The sequence below is a fragment of the Mauremys mutica genome, chromosome 5 (assembly GCF_020497125.1).
Source record: "Mauremys mutica isolate MM-2020 ecotype Southern chromosome 5, ASM2049712v1, whole genome shotgun sequence".
NCBI classification, from domain to species: Eukaryota; Metazoa; Chordata; order Testudines; family Geoemydidae; genus Mauremys; species Mauremys mutica.
The window spans coordinates 70,124,645-70,141,555 of record NC_059076.1 but is presented as its reverse complement, the minus strand read 5'-3'; the positions used below and the strand labels follow the sequence as shown (position 1 = coordinate 70,141,555).

Below are 16,911 nucleotides of genomic sequence, written 5' to 3'. Positions count from 1 at the left end.
TTTAACTTATATCTGATATAATCAGTTGTGGTCTCAGTCGGGCAAGTTTTATTATTTAGAACCAAGCAATATTAACTGTGGATAGGATTAATTTTTTGAGAACCTGGCTGTGAATTCTTTCTAAATCTGCTGCCACTCCTATTGACAGAGCTTATTTTCTTATACAGTATTATTGGTTTATATGTGATCCTGTGGGCAATGTCCTAGTCTGTCTTACCAGTGGTTTAGTGCACACATTTTTTTATTAAAATGGATGTGTGACAAGCTGGGAAACCTCTGTAACTCTTCTGCTGTAGCTGGCGTTATTTCTAGTTGTACTATGATTTAGTCCTTTTGTAATTTTGTAACTGCTGTTCGTGCAGATCACAGGCAAAGATCAGTATTGCCTTGATACACTCACTAATAACAGGGGAGAGGTACAGTGACTACCTTTATACAAATTGCTGTTTGGCATACTGTCACTGTGCCTCAGGGGGTCACAGCTGAGAATACCAGGACAAACTGCTAGAAATGGGACAGACTCACCCCAAACTGGTGGTGGTTCTTTCATAAGAAATACCAACCCATTAACAAAAGTAAACACACTGGTTAATAAGTCAGAACTGCAGTCTCCTTGTTTCACCACGCAGACACTAGACTTTATGATGAGTGGTTATTTAAAACCAATTTCCTCAAGCAAAGGGTTCTTCTAATCCTAAAATATCATCCACCTAGCCAGGTCACCATATAACTCAGATCTTTCCCCATAATCATGCTATTGCCAATCCTTTAGTATCTAATATCTAAAAGTTTGTTTATAGGAGAAAAGGAGGAGGAGAAAGTTAAAATGAACAAGGAAAACAAATACACTAATCTCAAAGTTTTTGCATCAGGTTTGAAGCAGTGATGGAATAAACTGCTGGCTTGTAAAGTCTCTGGTAACTTCCAAAAAAATTGGAAAGTCCTCAGTCCATTGGTTGGAATGCTCCTTTTAGTGTAAGTCCATAGTCCAGAGATTAGAGCAGGAAAGAGGCAAAATGGAGATGCTTCCAGGGGTTTTTATACCTTTTACCATATGGAGGGACTGCTGTCGGTCTTAGTTTGCAGAAAATTACAGGCACAAGATGGAGTCCAGGATCACATGAGCAAAGCACATGGCCTTGCATGCTTTGAGTCATAGGAGCAGCCATTACCCATTTTCTGACCTAAACATCCCCCAGAGAGGCTTACTGGTGGGGGAGACAAGCTTCTTCTATATCCATTGTGGGAGCTAAGTGTCGTTTTAATGGGCCATCAACTTGAATAGTCCATTCATGATGTGCTGGCTATACTGGATGCGACTACCTTGAGGGTGTTACCCAAGGAGCAAACATATTTGAAATACAGGTATATAGTCAATGTTCATACCTTCAGATACAAAATGATACTTGCATATAAACAGGATAATCATACTTAGCAAATCATAACTTTTCCAATGACACCTTACATGAGCTACTTTGTACAAGATTTGTTGCAATTCTTTAACAGTGGTAGCAACAATGATATACATGGTAATATTTTAATCATACAACATCACACATACATACTTATTACCTTAAACATAGTTGTTCTTTAAAAAATTTAAATTGCCTTTGATAACCAAATATTACTTGGGGATTTGTATCACCACCTATATATTCCTTATGCTATTGGGGAAGCCTTCTTAGAGGTCTGCAGAAATAGACTGCTGCTGTTTGGTAGATGTGACAGTTTGTGCAAGACACCCAAAACTATGAGCCACTGTGTTGCCACTTCACCTCAACAGGAGTGAACTTTGCTACTGCTTGTCTAGCTTGCTAGCAAACTCTTCAGGACTTCGCCAGTCCAAATCTTTCCTTGCAGAGAGCAATTAGATAACTTCATGGAGCATAGTCATCAGTGGCTTTAGCCAAGATGATCAGGGAATCCCAAATCCCAAGTTCCCCAGACAGTTTTCCTTGCAGTTTATAGTCCCTCTCAGTGCACACTCATAGAAGTTAACTTTGCTACTTTCAAAGAGAGAGTGTACACACCAACCTGTTGGGTTACCTGAGGACTCACTCTCCACTGTTAATACATAGTACTGAGATGGCTGTGTAATAAAAAAGAATGACTTGATAAAGAGCAGATATGTAAGTGATAGGAAGCAAGAATCAATTAGACATATGTTTACAAACAAAACAAATCAAAACATGCTTTCTAGTGACTAAAACTTAATTTCAGCAAGTTTTGTCTTAACAGATTTTTCATTTACATCATGTTTCCAGAGACTCTTGCTCTTCTGGTCAAGAGGTCCAACTTTCATAGGCTCAAAGGATGTTGTCCATTTATGTCCCCCTAAGTGATGGGTAACTAAAATGTCTTTTTTTTTTTTTGCTAACCCCATTTTACTCAAAGTCCATTGTCTCTGCCTCAAGAGCCAGGAAAGCTTCCTGTGGAGCAGATTCTGTCCCCCAGCATGATTGTTAAATGGTCTCTCCCACTCATTTAGCTTGATGGCTTTGTTTACCCTATACATAAATTTATTTTCACTGTCCTCTGCTTGTTACCAAGCCAGTGAGACAGGTAAATACACATTCCTTTGTCTAGGGCAGACCTCCCAAACAAATTAACAGCACACATCTATAACTTGTGCACAACCACTATATACATCACACAATGATTTTTAAGACCAGAGTGTCATCAGTTTAGATATGATAGCTTACATGATGCCTTTGGATATATATCTTATGACAACCGTGTGCTGGGGAAGTGAATGTGTCAGGCCTGATGTGAGTTACAGTAGGCGGGGGGGGCCTCTCCCAGTTGGCATTGAGAGTATCCCAGGGTCACAGCAGAATTTACTAATTTCCTGTACTATAATTTACTTGTATGGAATCCTGTCAGTTTATATGTGAAGTGTTCAAAGTTGCATCAGGGGAAAAAATGGCAAAATAAAACTCTTATTTTTGGAATGTCTACTGTTGAAAAGAAGTTTTAATAATAAGATCACTGGTAAATTAAATAACTCAAGATTTCACAGGTCTTATAGTTAAGCAAGCAAACAAAAACCCTTTAGAGATGGACTCTACAAAATTCTTGGGGGGGAAAATTCCATGCATTTGCCTTCCCTTCTTCCCCACCAAAGAGAGGTGAAAATTATATTGTATTGTATTTTTATATTAAAGGAAAAATTAGTCAGTCCCTTCACCTTCTAAAACTTTGGCTTTGAAATTTAACAAGTGTTCCCTCACCCTTCAAAGAGAATGTTCTGATTTGGAAAATAAAATACTCCACCTACAAAATTCTGCTTTTCTTCTGCTGTCCAGTCACAGTAATACCCTATTTTGTCTGCTTGGGGCTGCACTCTGCCTCTGTTGATAGGCTAGGTTAGCCCTCTGGCTAAACTAAATCCTCTCCTTCAGGTTAAATGAAAACCCAAATATGGGGGTGGGGGAAGGAAATCTTTCTCATGGTAGGATTCTGCAAGAGCCTTTACCCTGCTTGGGCCACAATCCTTTCCTTGGAGTTGGTATGTCCTAGTCCTTGCAGGGAAGCAGTCATTTCTTCCAGCCTCTGTATTCCATTTCACTCTTTCCCTGGGCTGTTTCCAACCCTGGTTTACCTGCCTTCCTCTTAGGTCACTCTCTGCCACATTTACTGTACATTAGACACTCTCCTAGGCTGCTCTCCCGAGATCCCTTACAGACTGGAACCATGCTGATCTGTAGCCCAGACCTTGTCTTGGGAAAGCCCCACTAAGCAAGCTGCTGCTCTTTCCAGGTTCCTTTACTTTACTGAGGAATAGTGTCTACCTTTGATTTTTCTGTTTTCCTCATCCCAGCAGGCCTTGTTGTAGCCCATAATCTCCTGATTTAGGGTAAAAACCAGACAGAGGTGAGCTTTTCTTGAAGGCCCAGCTCATTCTTAGACAAAACCTTATTTTTCTTATTGATATTATTCAATAAAGTTATGAAGACAAATGTTAGTCATGAGAGATCTTGAGTTATGCTGTTTTTTATACATTTCTTGTTAAATACATGTTAGTTTGTTTTGTTTTTTACATCAGTGTTTAAGGCTAGGTGGAAGACGTGTCTCTTGAGAAAACTTCAGGGTGAAGATTAAGTCAAGAAGGATAGAGAGGGAATAGCATAATAAAAGCTCTGGAGTCACTTATGAGATGACAAAATTGGGGGTAACCAATTCACAGTAAACTGGCAGAATGAAGAGTAAAAGCAGCAAAGAAGGAATTATTGAGATTTAGGGAAATGCATAGCCTTGAAGATGAGGATAAAGAGTTTGAATCTGATGCTTATAGAAATAGGAAACCAGTTCAGGAAATCAAATATGTAGAGAAGGGGGAATTAAGGGGAGCTAGACAAAGCAGTGAGAAAAGAAGATTACTTCAGTGTGCTGCAGCTAAATAGATTTGAAGGAAACGGGTGTCTGAATCCAGGAGGCCAGCAATGGAGATGCTGAAGTAGCTGAAGGAAGAGGTGACTAGGTTATGGATCCAGAGTTAATGGCAGAGAAGAAGAGGAAGGAATGGATTTGGACATCTTATAAAAGAAGTACTGCTGTGATTTAATCAATACCTTAGTTGCAGGGAGTAGGGAAAAAGGAAGAGAGAGCAATGTTTTTAATAGAAGTTCAAAGTCTCTCTCTACTTAACTAACTAACCTCCCTCCCCCTCTCCATGCACAAAAGGCCCAAACTAGTTGGTATAGCACTTTCATGTGAAATTTTGGACTTTACTACTTTTTTCCATGTGAAAAAAGGCTGTTGCCAAAGTCACATAGAAAAACAGCATTTAAGGGAGATAAAATAGTAGAGAGCAAAATGAGCATAGCTTGTGCATAGCTCTTCTATTTTGCAAGTAGACCCTGGGTATTTATGGAGCAACCACAGATTCCTTGGAACAAAATGCATATGGTGTTTGCTATAAAATTTTGGCAGCAGATTTTCCAGTCAAACCCTGGAAACATCATCTGAACTACATTTATCCAACTCTTAGTAAACACATCTCTACAAGTTTATTACAGAAGTTTTAGGTAGTTAATAAAGTGAAGTGCTGACACAGCGTCTAAACTGACTTCTTTGGCATCTGTGAAGTTTGTCTTTAAAAAATAATGCCAGAATTTATGCTGCCCTGCTGTGCAGTTTTTGAGGAGATGAAACTCATTCCTCCCAACTCAGGAATACAGGCCTCCCCCACATGCAGTAACTGGACTTTAGGTGTGAGTAGATCTGACCAGACACCCTCAAGTCCCCTTTCGACCAGACTTTCTGGTAGAAAACCAGACATCTGGCTGTCCTAAGTCTCAATGATTTCAGTGGGCCTGTTCATGGCATAAGGGTCTATTTAGGTTGGGGAAGGGTTTCCAAATCTGGCACACAGTTTACATACCAGCTACCTAATATTTCCCTTGTAGTTGCACTTCCTATCCTGCACTCCTCTTGTGTAGTGTCTAACCCCAGATGAAACTGCATTTCAGTGAGATGTGAAGTGATTCTTGGGTGTATCTGTAAGACTGTAAATCACTTCAGAAGGCCAAGAGTCACTCTGGCTAAAATATGCTATAAATACAAATCAATATTATCTTTTCAAGAAGTGGTTTAGATAGGATGTTCCTGTTCAGAGATCATGGGGTGTTCTTTGAAATAAATATTTAATATATTTTAAAATATTACATTTTCAAATTTGTGAACAAATACTGTACATAATGAGAAAGCAAAGGTGGACCAAAGGATTGTGATTTGGGGTAGAACATCAGCTCTAGACCCCACAACAGTACACGTGGCAAAGAAGTCGCAATAGGCTTCCTCTTATTAATGGGACAGCCACTGAAAGGGTAAAATATTCCATCCTAAAATCTGTCATTGACATTTCAGGAAAAAGAAGAGGATGGGGTGTATTTTAGTTGCAGTACAGCAACTAACCTGTGCCTATAAAAGACACCTGCCTTGATTTAGATCTGACTTTCTGTTTTAGAATAAACTGGGGGTTAATAAACTAAATAGGTTGCGGTGAGGTGGGGGGAGAAGTCAAGCTTACCAAGAACTGCTTGTCATATCCTGTAAGCTCTTTTTCTGGTTAACTGAGAGAGATCTGGATGGGCTTAAATGGATTACTGGTTAACCTAGAAATCTCTGATTTGAATCTCAGTACAGATTCTTTAAAATGAAGAATTAGAGTGGTATTGCATCAAAAGCGAAGTTAGCTTTTTTTTTTTAATTAAAGAAGCAGATGTGGACTCTGCTCTTTACTGGAAAATTCACTTTCAGGTCTCTCACACAAATAATAAAGTTCTGCCATTGCATTAAGAAAGAGGTGGATGACTATCATGACAAAGCAGACCTAGATTCAGGGCTTCCTAATCCTATAGATTTTAAGAGCAGGAAGATAGTTTGTCTAGAGACTTAAAACTTTTGGCAAGCTGATAAGGATTCATTAGCCTTAGACAACAATATTACTTAATATGAATAAACTAAGATCAACAATATGGTATACAGTATTACTTGTCTTGGAATGCCATTAAAGTACTTAATCCATGTATAGAACTGTTTTCGTAAACTGTTTCTAGTTGTGCTTTGCTTAAATCCCAGTATTTTTCTAGTTTATATTCCAAGTTCAGAAAAGATCCCCCTTTGTTGTATGTGTTTTGAGGTCTAAGTTTTTCAAACTAATTTTAAAATGTAAAATATGTGAATTGGATGTAAATAGGTGGAAAATCCAATAAAGGAATCAAAAGTTTAAAGGAAATATGGGAATGCAAATAGATTTCATTTGTATTTAGTGTAAATATGTCTCCCCTGCATATCAGTATATTTTGTGCAGCTTCCACAGAAAGGGTGTAACACATATGCATGCCTTCCAATAGGACTGCTAAGAGATTCATTCACCTTCACGTTATTCCAGTTTTATGCAAGTGTAACTCCATTGAAATCACTGGTGCACAACTGGAGTAATGCAATGGTGAACCAGGCCTTAACTTTTATTTTTGGGCACTTTCCAGTAGGCTAATTTAATCCAATAAAGTGAGAGAGAGTAGTTGACACAGTAAAGAAAAAGGTGTTAAGAGAATCTCTTCACAAAATTATAAATAATGAGATCCAATATATATACATAAGCTGCCTTATTGATATAAGTAAAAACTCAACTACCTGTTTCAGGATATATTTAAACATATGTGGTACAGCCTGTTCACATATTACCTAATGTGTAAGTTGCCCGTAAAAGACTTTGGTACTTGCTTGGTCTATATTTTTCTCTATTGCACCCATAACTGTTATCGAAGCACTGCTTAGAATATGTTTTGCTGTGTTCTAGGCTAAGTTGTTTCTTATACCTTAAGAAGTTTAAAAAAATGTTTTTAGAAATAGATATATCAAAGTACTCTGAAGAGGGAGAAATTTCTAAAACAGCTTTGCTTTTCATACCCTTTTGTGTAATATGACACTTGAGGACTGCTTCTATTGTTCTGTAATTTAAGACGGGGAGAAGAAACAGTTTCCTTGGTTTTGTTTCTGGAACCTGAGAGGAGCAGCAGCTATTGGGTGTAAAAAATTCATGCAAATTATCTTTCAGAATGCATGTGTAAGTGTAAAACTGCCATGTGTGCTCTGTTCTGTGTCTGTGACTTATCCTGCTGAGCTTGCTTCTGGTGCTGTCTCAGAGAAAGAAAGGTGTGGGAAAGGGTTAAATTCTTACTACCAACCACTGAAAGGCACATTTGCAATTGCTCCCAGTCTTGTCTTCCTTTTTACACCTCATTCGCTCTCTGCTGCTCTTCATTTCAAGGCACATCCTTTGACCTAAGCAGATTATTGTGGACGCATGAAGGACACAGCAAGATATCCGTGCTTTTCAAGGAGGAGATTTGGCTCCAGAATAGGACACTAAGCCTTTCGACTTATGCTTATTTACCTAGTCAGCTCGATACAGTGTCTCTGGGTGCTTAGTGGACTCCTGTGGAATCAGCCAGGAAACAAAAGCAGAAGTGGCAGCCGCTGCAAATGTGGGAGTCTGTGCCATTAAAGGGAAGCAGTTGCTAATAAGGGCCTGTGAGACCTAGGTTTCCTTGGTTTCCATGACAGTTATTAGGTAGCATAGAAATTGAATTGTCTCCCACAATGCTCTGGGGGGGGGGAAAGGGGTGCTCCAGTGACAAGGCAGAGTAGTTATTACTTGCAGTAACTCGTCTGTCTGAGAATGCAAAACTCTCTGGATTATTAGGTTGTGCAGTTTTTTTTCTTTCCGAAATGTGGTTTGCTTTACTTTTTTGATGGAAGACTCTGGCTTGTGCTACAGTGTCTCAAATAATATTTTCCCCTTTTTATTTAGAAACTGAGCTTGGCAAAGCCAGGATATGAACAATTATACAGGTGGGCTACTCTGGGGGAGTGAAGATATAAGGCATCCAATCAGGTATTGGCAACCTGCAGAACTGTCAAAATGCCCCTCCAACAGATTTCTGTAGTCCCAGCGCGGGAGACTGCCAGCAATGGGAGAAGTTCAATGGGCAGAAACAAAGAGAAGAGCAAGGAAGTCGAGGTAAGAGGAAGGTTTTGATTTGATACAATAGGAAAAGCCAATCCACAGTAGCTAGCATTTCTGTCTGCTCAACAGGATGTACTGTGCTGTAGCTTTGGACCAGCACGAACATGATCACAGCATGCTTTAGCAGACTGAAATTGAATTCCTATAAAACTAATAATAATAGACTAAAATGCATCTCTGAATTATGGGGGTGGGGGTTTATAAATATTTAGAGTTATTGCTGAAAGAGGAGGTTGCAAATTGCAGTGCCAGTGGCATGTTTTTTGTTACGTTTTATTTAAATATTTCAATGCTTAACTCTTTTATGAGCTTTATAGCCCACTAGCATTGAAAGACAATGGATATTATTCCGTATACATGTGCAGATTTTCAGATGTCAAGGCAGTTTGAACATTATAGTTTCTTGTTCCTAGTTTTTTTTGGGGGGGGACAAGGAATAGCTTAGAAAGATTCCTCTTTAAGGGAAAACATATTTATTGTGTTAATGCTAAAGTCTGTTTCACTAATATGCATGTACTCCTTGTATTAAACATAGGCACAAGTTCTATAGCCTACAAATTAGTCTACATTTTCATTTAAAATGCATCAGTTTTTGTTTTTCATCCATTGTCCCCTGCCTTTCATGAAAAAGATGATTAAAAAGCAACAAATATTATTCCACCAGTATTAATAATCAGGTTTTGCCTATTTAAGAGAACAGTCTTGGATCAAAATATAATGAAAAAGATGCACATAAAATGTGTAAATCTACACAATTGTTTCTAAGTTTTGAAAAGTGTTTTGTTGGTGAGTGGCAGAGATTCTAGTTTAAAATACCTATCAGCAGTAGGTGACACCATACAAAACAAAGCAAGGCTGAGAGGATATCAGAAATAAATACTGTAGCAGCTAAAGCTGCCCAGCCCCCTTAAACACTTTTTGCTTGGTATATAGTCCCAATTAATCATTAAACATTTTTTTTCTGTTCTGGATGTTAATCTTTCTATCTGGAAAACAAGTGTGGCTGTGGAGAAAACATATGAGAATATTTTAATGATGAACTGGGAGAAAAGTAATAAAGTTCACTGAATTTCCAAAGAGAAGTGGTGTTTACAAGCCCCCCCCCTCCTTTTTAATCATTTGTATGACTTTGTTTTCAAGAAATAATTTTAGAGACTAACAGATGCTGATGTTTCTAGGATTGTTGTGCAATGGTGGAAAATACTGGTTGATTTGTTGACTGATTTTAGACTAAGAAACTTTCGGTCTGGTAATTGGCTTAAGACAAACGTAGCAGTCATTGTTTTCTAATTTTAAATTTTAGCGAAGAATATCCTTGACAATGTCCTTCCCTAGAAGTGGGGAAAAAAAAGTATCTTTTTCCAAATGCACTGTGCTAATCAGTGTTTATCAAACTTGATAATGCCTAGAGTTTTGTGCACTTGGAACAAACTAATTTTTTCCATAATAGTGATAAAGAGTGAAGTGGAAAGTGTTCAAATTAAGATTGCATATATGGAAATCTAAAATGTAAAATGATACCTAGAATAAAGTAGCTTTTCTAATTTTTGATTTAAATTATTTTTGACAGAGTAACACATTTGTTTAACATCCACACAGAGTTCATTAGAATCAGTAGAATTGTCTTGTGCTCCACCGTGGGTCATTTTTGTCCTGTGAAGGGCTGAACCAAATCATTTTGGAAAGAATCAGATACCTCTGAGTACAAACATTTGCAGGTTTTTCATACAGATGTATAGTTGGGAAGAGCAAACTAGTTTGCAGAATTTATTAGATTCATGAACGTTTAATTAGTTTTAATTTTTTAAAAAAAACTGTGCCTGTTGCAGAGTATTGGTTAAAATGCATATTCAGAACTGTCCTCTGCTGGACAGCATGTCTGATCTGCTCAACTATATGGTCCTCCCTCTGTCCGTAGCCACAATTTACGCAGGATAAAAGACCTAATACTACTAACAGCTAATGGAGATTCTCCTTTAGATCAAGTGGTAGGGATGTTTTTCCAGAGCTGAAGGCCTTTGAACAGGGCAATTGAAACTATTCAGCTAAAACCCTAAGCATATCTTAAATGTATGCTTGGTTTGGATTCTTCTGTGTTTGTGGGTATCTGAGGTTCATCAGCATTGTGCTGAAGTGGGCTAATGTTTGGGTTCACAGAAACAGTCCTTTGTCCTTCTAGCTGTTCTCGCTCTCTCTCCTCTGTTCTCTCCCACTCTCACCTAGAAACCTTCCTGCATCCCATCCCATTCCACATCTTATTTTTGTCTCCAGTAGGCTCATGAGGTATATTAATACCCTCTATCCTTCCCCTGGGTCTTTAGGGGCCTCTGAGTAGTTGCTTCCCCTCCTTTTCCACCAGCAGGTTGTGTTTTATTTTTTTTTATTTGACAGGAAAGAGTCTTTGAAAGCCACTGTCCTCTAGCCATTAGAAAGATCTTCTTGGGTGGTAGAACCAGAAAGCTAGTTTAGTAAAACAGGGAAATGCACCTTCTTATTTCCTGAGTAGGGTCCGAAAGATGCTCCATAATCCCTGGCTACTATGTGGGCGTAGAAGGTGTATGTCCTCTAACAAGTGGTGGGTAGGGAACTCTCTTGGGTTCCCCAATTGCTGCATTAGAGATTATGGAGGAACCTTTCCATCCCTGTCTATTCATGTGGCTGGCTGCAGTGAGAGAACGAGTGTTACTAGCTCACAGTGTGCAGTAGCGTGAAGGGCAAGTGTATACTGGTTGAGCCAACAGAAGGACCTCAGAACTATGCGAAGTTCAAGACCCACCACTGCTGGCACCACTACATGTTTCTAATCTCTCCTGGGAGCACTTCCCCTGAACGTTTTACTTCAGTAAAGGATTTTCCACTTTTAAGACCAGGTGGTTGACTGATACGGAAACATTATCCATAATATCAGTAAGTGCAGGGTTACTTAGAGCCCTCAACCACATGAATATTCTAGCAGTATTGGGAGCACCAACACAGTATAACATATGAGGGTATGTTTGCAAAGTGGCCTGCCTCTTGAGAGCGTGATGTGCAATTTCTTTGTAGGAGTAAAAGTGTGGGTGCTATTCAAATATGCTCAACTCTTTTTTTAGCCACATAACACATTTTCTGGTCAGCTTATCTCACTGTGTATTGTTGAAGTCATGGTTAACAGTAGGGTTCTACATAAAATTTAATAATAAAGAGCCAGGTCCATTCTTTGTGCGCATTGCGCAGTTCAGGAGAAAAGTGGAGGAAAAACGTGGTTTGGGGCCAGTTTTGCACTGCCGTCCAAATCCTGAGGCCACGGGGCACTGGTATTGTTCCAAGAAGCAATTTATAGTAGCCTGAAGCCTTTAGGGCAGCTTTTCATTAAAAAATGCAGGACAGGCTCTGGCCCAAAAAGTTTAGTTGATCAAGTTTTACGTGTCCTTCTTCTCAATCTCTTCCTCCACCAACGCTGTCTAAAAAAGAGTACTGGCAAATAATGAGGAATGAATTGGTGGTTGTAGGCAGCCATTCTAAAACTTGTAAGTGATTTTTTTAAATATATTTCATGGTTAAATTGATTTTTCTCAATGTACATTTTTTCTGAAAAGCTACAGTGCAAATAAATATTTTGCCTTATGCCTGTGTGTGAGAATAAGCCAAATTCTTTCTGGATGTAATTCCATTGACTTTAGGGAAATTGCAAGACAGATGAATTTGCTACTATATATTTTAGGCCCTGAGAGACCTATAGTTATGTTAGAATTCTGGTTTATAGACATAATGTAAAATTTCTGTGTACTCATTTCTAAAAAAACCCCAAAACTCTAGGTAAACCAAAACTCCTAACTTGTATGTGCAGCATCCCACATGCAAATGGAAAAACACGGAAGCCTACATTTTCAAAGGAGTCCACTTATGTTTTAGGCCTCTGTGTGTGTGTGTCCAAACTGAACTGTTAAAATCAATTGAAGCTGTGACTCCTCAACAGTCCTAAAAATCAGGGCCCCACTGTCTGAAATTGAGCACCATAAACTTGCCTAGATTTTCAAAAGTTTTGACATCAATGAGTTGAGATCGGCAGAATAGACCTCATAATGATAGTACTATGTGCAGCTGTGCCTGGGAGCTGTTGGATTTCCTTTCCTGTGATGACAGGCAAAAGAAGTGCTATGGATGTGTCTTCAAAAACCCAGGGTAGATGAGCAAGAGATGCTTACATTCCCTTATGATAAATTCTTTTGACTAACCAAGGTCCTACACTTATGGGTGCCTAAAGGAGTCTCCATCTATGGCTGACTTTGCATAGGCATGGTTTGCCCCCAGGCAGGAAAAATGAGCTTGAAAATGTAATTTGTATGTGTTAGAGTAATTTAGCCAAAGCAACTAAATGAAGCTTATCTGACACAATATATAACACCAATCTAGAGCTTACAGAGAAGAATAAGCTACTGCTGCCACTGTGGGAAACAAACTATCACCCTTTTTGTTTATTGAGTGAATGTATGAATTGTAATTATAGAGGATAATGATAAGTAGCATGAATGACTAGAGAAAATGGTAACCACAACCAAACCAAATTCTTTCCCTGGCATGGATGCTTACAACCGCGTTAGTAACATACAATGTTGATTTGCCTTCCCATGGGACCCCCTGAGGGAAGGAGCTCTTGGGCCTGTGACAATACCACATCATTAGAGTTTCCATGGTTATTTTCCTTTCTTTGCAAAGGAGAAATACCATTGGTAACTTTCTGGTAAATAGTTAACTTTATACTTAAGATTACTACAAATTAATATTCCTGTAAAGTATGCTACCCAGGCAGAGCTACAGGACAAAAACTAGTCCCCCGTGTGACGGGTTGGATCACAGGAATCCCCTTGGGAGCTGCCAACCGATGTGCCAAGACTACTTCTATCCCTGTTTTCCCTGCCAGCTTAGGACTTCAGCACCCTGTCTTGCTGAGCCAGACACTCTTGTCTACCTCAACAAAGACCCAGAGTCTGAATTACCTGCCCCAAAGCTGCAGGTTTACCTGAAAACAGCTCACAGAAGTATGCTTGTCTTTAGCACCCAGATGCCCAACTCCCAATGGGGTCTAAACCCAAATAAATCCATTTTACCCTGTATAAAGCTTTATGCAGGGTAAACTCATAAATTGTTCGCCCTCTGTAACACTGATAGAAAGATATGCACATCTGTTTGCTCCCCCAGGTATTAATACATACTCTGAGTTAACTAATAAGTAAAAAGTGATTTTATTAAATACAGAAAGTAGGATTTAAGTGGTTCCAAGTAGTAACAGACAGAAAAAAGTAAGTTACCAAGCAAAATAAAATAAAATGCGCAAATCTATGTCTATTCAAACTAGATACAGATAGGATCCTCACCAGTTCCAGAATGCTCCCTTTTACAGCCTAATCTCTTTTTAGCCTGGGTACAGCAATCACTCACACCCCCTGTAGTTACTGTCCTTTGTTCCAGTTTCCTTTAAGTATCCTGGGGGGGGGGGGGGGGAATGGAGAGGCTCCTTCTTTAGCCAGCTGAATACCACATGGAAGGGTCTCCCAGGGATTTAAATAGACTCTCTCTTGTGGGTGGAGACCCCCCTCCTCACCCTGTGTAGAATCCAGTCACAAAATGGAGATTTGGAATCACATGGGCAAGTCACCTGCCCATGCATGACTCAGGACTTGCAAGGAGCAGCCATTACTCACATGCTACCTTGAATGTCCTCAGGTAGACTTCTTATGTGGATTGGAGTCTTCCAAGCTCTTTTGTCTATTAAATGCTTCCTAATTGAGCACATTCCTTTCCCAAGGAATGACAAAATGTTTTAACTAAGGCTACTTAGAAATCAAGCAATTATACAGCCAATGTTCATAACTTTGAGCACATAAATGGTGCCTACATACAACTAGGATAAACATAACCTTTACATAGATATGTTACATGGCATATGCAGCAAAACCCTATTCCAGTTATATCATACATACATTTATGAGCACCCCCACCTCATAAAGCCTTATGGAGTACACTGTCACACCCCGGACAAAGCTTTGCACAGAATTCCTGTAGAGAGGTTAGTGGTGGGGAGAAGACGAAACTTCCCTTCCTCCCCACCAATTTGACAACAGGGTATGGAACACCAGTATAGCTGTTTTGCATCTGTGATTACAACCCATGGACTGTAGGAACATGTGCATCAATCTGTATAAGTGCAATCTCTCTTCCATGGTTTATCATGGAATATACTAGCACATTATTCTGTGGTGCACAAAGGATGCTAAGTCTCTATTTGTGTCCCATCAATGCGTCTCTCACATATCATATAATCTCATATACGTCAGAATGGTGACAGATCTGCAGCTTTTTAGCCCTGGCATGTTAGTAGAGGCAGAATTTGGCCAACAGGGAGCCTGAGACAGTTTGATATTTGAATTTGAACATGTTATGCTTTTTATTAAGTCTATATCTGATGAGGTTCAACAAGGACAAGTGCAGAGTCCTGCACTTAGGACGGAAGCATCCCATGTACTCCTACAGACTAGGAACTGAGTGACTAGGCAGCAGTTCTGCAGAAAAGGACCTACGGTTTACAGTGGATGAGAAGCTGGATATGAGTCAACAGCGTGCCCTTGTTGCCAAGAAGGCTAATGGTATTTTGGGCTGTATAAGTAGGAGCATTGCCAGCAGATGGAGGGACATGATCATTCCGCTCTATTAGGCATTGGTGAGGCCTCATCTGGAATACCGTGTCTAGTTTTGGGCCCCACACTATAGGAAGGATGTGGAAAAATTGAAAAGAGTCCAGCGAAGGGCAACAAAAATGATTAGGGGACTTGAGCACATGACTTGTGAGGAGAGGCTGAGGGAACTAGGATTAGTCTACAGAAGAAAAGAATGAGGGAGGATTTGATAGCTGCTTTCAACTACCTGAAAGGGGGTTCCAAAAAGGATGGGTCTAGACTGTTCTCATTGGTAGAAGATGACAGAACAAGGAGTAATGGTCTCAAGTTGCAGAGGGGGAGGTTTAGGTTAGATATTAGGAAAAACTTTTTCACTAGGAGGGTGGTGAAGAACTGGAATGGGTTACCTAGGGAGGTGGTGGAATCTCCTTCTTTAGACTTTTTAAGGTCAGGCTTGACAAAGCCCTGGCTGGGATAATTTAGTTGGGGATTGGTCCTGCTTTGAGCAGGGGGTGGATTAGATGAGCCCCTGAAGTCCCTTCCAACCCTGATATTCTATGATCTGTATTTTAAAAGAAAATTGCATTCTAATAAGTCTGTTACTGAAATGTTTTGCATCAGTTTTGTGTAGAGAGCATATACTATTTTTCTAAACAGATCTCTTCTGTTCAAGTGAGAAATCAAGCTGACATCTAATGGTGATTGCAAATGCCAACCTAGAGTAACTGCTAACATTTACCTTAAAGCTCACAAATAGCTTAGAAGTTATTGACATGCTTTGTGAAGAGGATGCTAGTAACTGAATGTTCTTGCTGAACATAAACTGGATTCCCTTTACATAAGCTACAATTACTCAAATAAAAAGGAAGATTCCTTTAAAAATATACAATGATAATATTTGGTAAGTAGCATATATTTAGCTGCATACTAAAGAAAATGATGTGGTCATGTGCATCTGTACAGTATTCTCACTGTTAATTACATAAGTAAAACCATGTATCTCTTCATCTTAAAAATTACATTTAAATATAATTTATTCTAATTTTGCAGCTGAGAATATATATCTATATCTGTGATTTTTACCTTTGGTTTCAAGTACCAAATAGTTCTGTATGTAGTTCCCAATTAAGTGTAACAGCTATTTTAATGATTACTTAAGGGGAAAAATCAAAGCAGCTGCTGATATGCCTAAGTTAGGTTATTGAAAATTGTGGATGCAATTAATCAGGTACTAATAAAAATGAGGTAATATCAGAGTACCATGGTTGTCCGCTCTGCTGGATGGAATCAGGCCTGCTAAATTGTTGATGATTGTCACCTTCTAGCATGTGGGCAAGGATACAAAAGCCCTAATAGTACTGACAATTAATGAAATTATTCTTCAGCTTAGATGGCAGATACTTGTGTTGTTGAAGTTCTTAAATTCTGTTCCCAGTGTTGGCATCTGTGTAATTTAACAGGCAGCCTTGTTGCCGTCCCTCATTTATTGCCTGCTAACTCATACAAATTAGTTACCAGAAGTATTGGGCCGGGGGTTATTATCTTTGTAGATCAGCTAGTCGAGGGTTACAAAATCACAAACACTCGAAGATGATTATTTTTATTTGAGAGGATAGAGCAAAAGTACTCAAACGTGCTAGCTAGGGTTGCAGAAAATGGCATTGGCAACTCTAGGCAACATGATTTCTTTTTAATCTGTGGTGAGCAAATGCTCCAGCC

General features: G+C 39.2%; 1 protein-coding gene across 5 annotated transcripts in view; it reads left to right on the top strand.

The window, feature by feature from the left end:
* The window catches only part of MARCHF1 (membrane associated ring-CH-type finger 1), a 410,845-nt gene that overhangs the window by 135,378 nt on the left and 258,556 nt on the right, over positions 1-16,911 (top strand). For 2 of the 5 annotated variants that reach the window (XM_045018075.1, XM_045018067.1), the window contains exon 1: positions 8,154-8,530. The exons of 1 other annotated variant lie outside the window; for it this stretch is intronic. The gene's annotated coding sequence lies outside the window, so the exon portion shown is untranslated. Of the gene's footprint in view, positions 1-8,153; positions 8,531-16,911 lie in introns of those variants that run through there. 2 more of the 5 variants (XM_045018071.1, XM_045018074.1) reach the window with 2 other exon arrangements.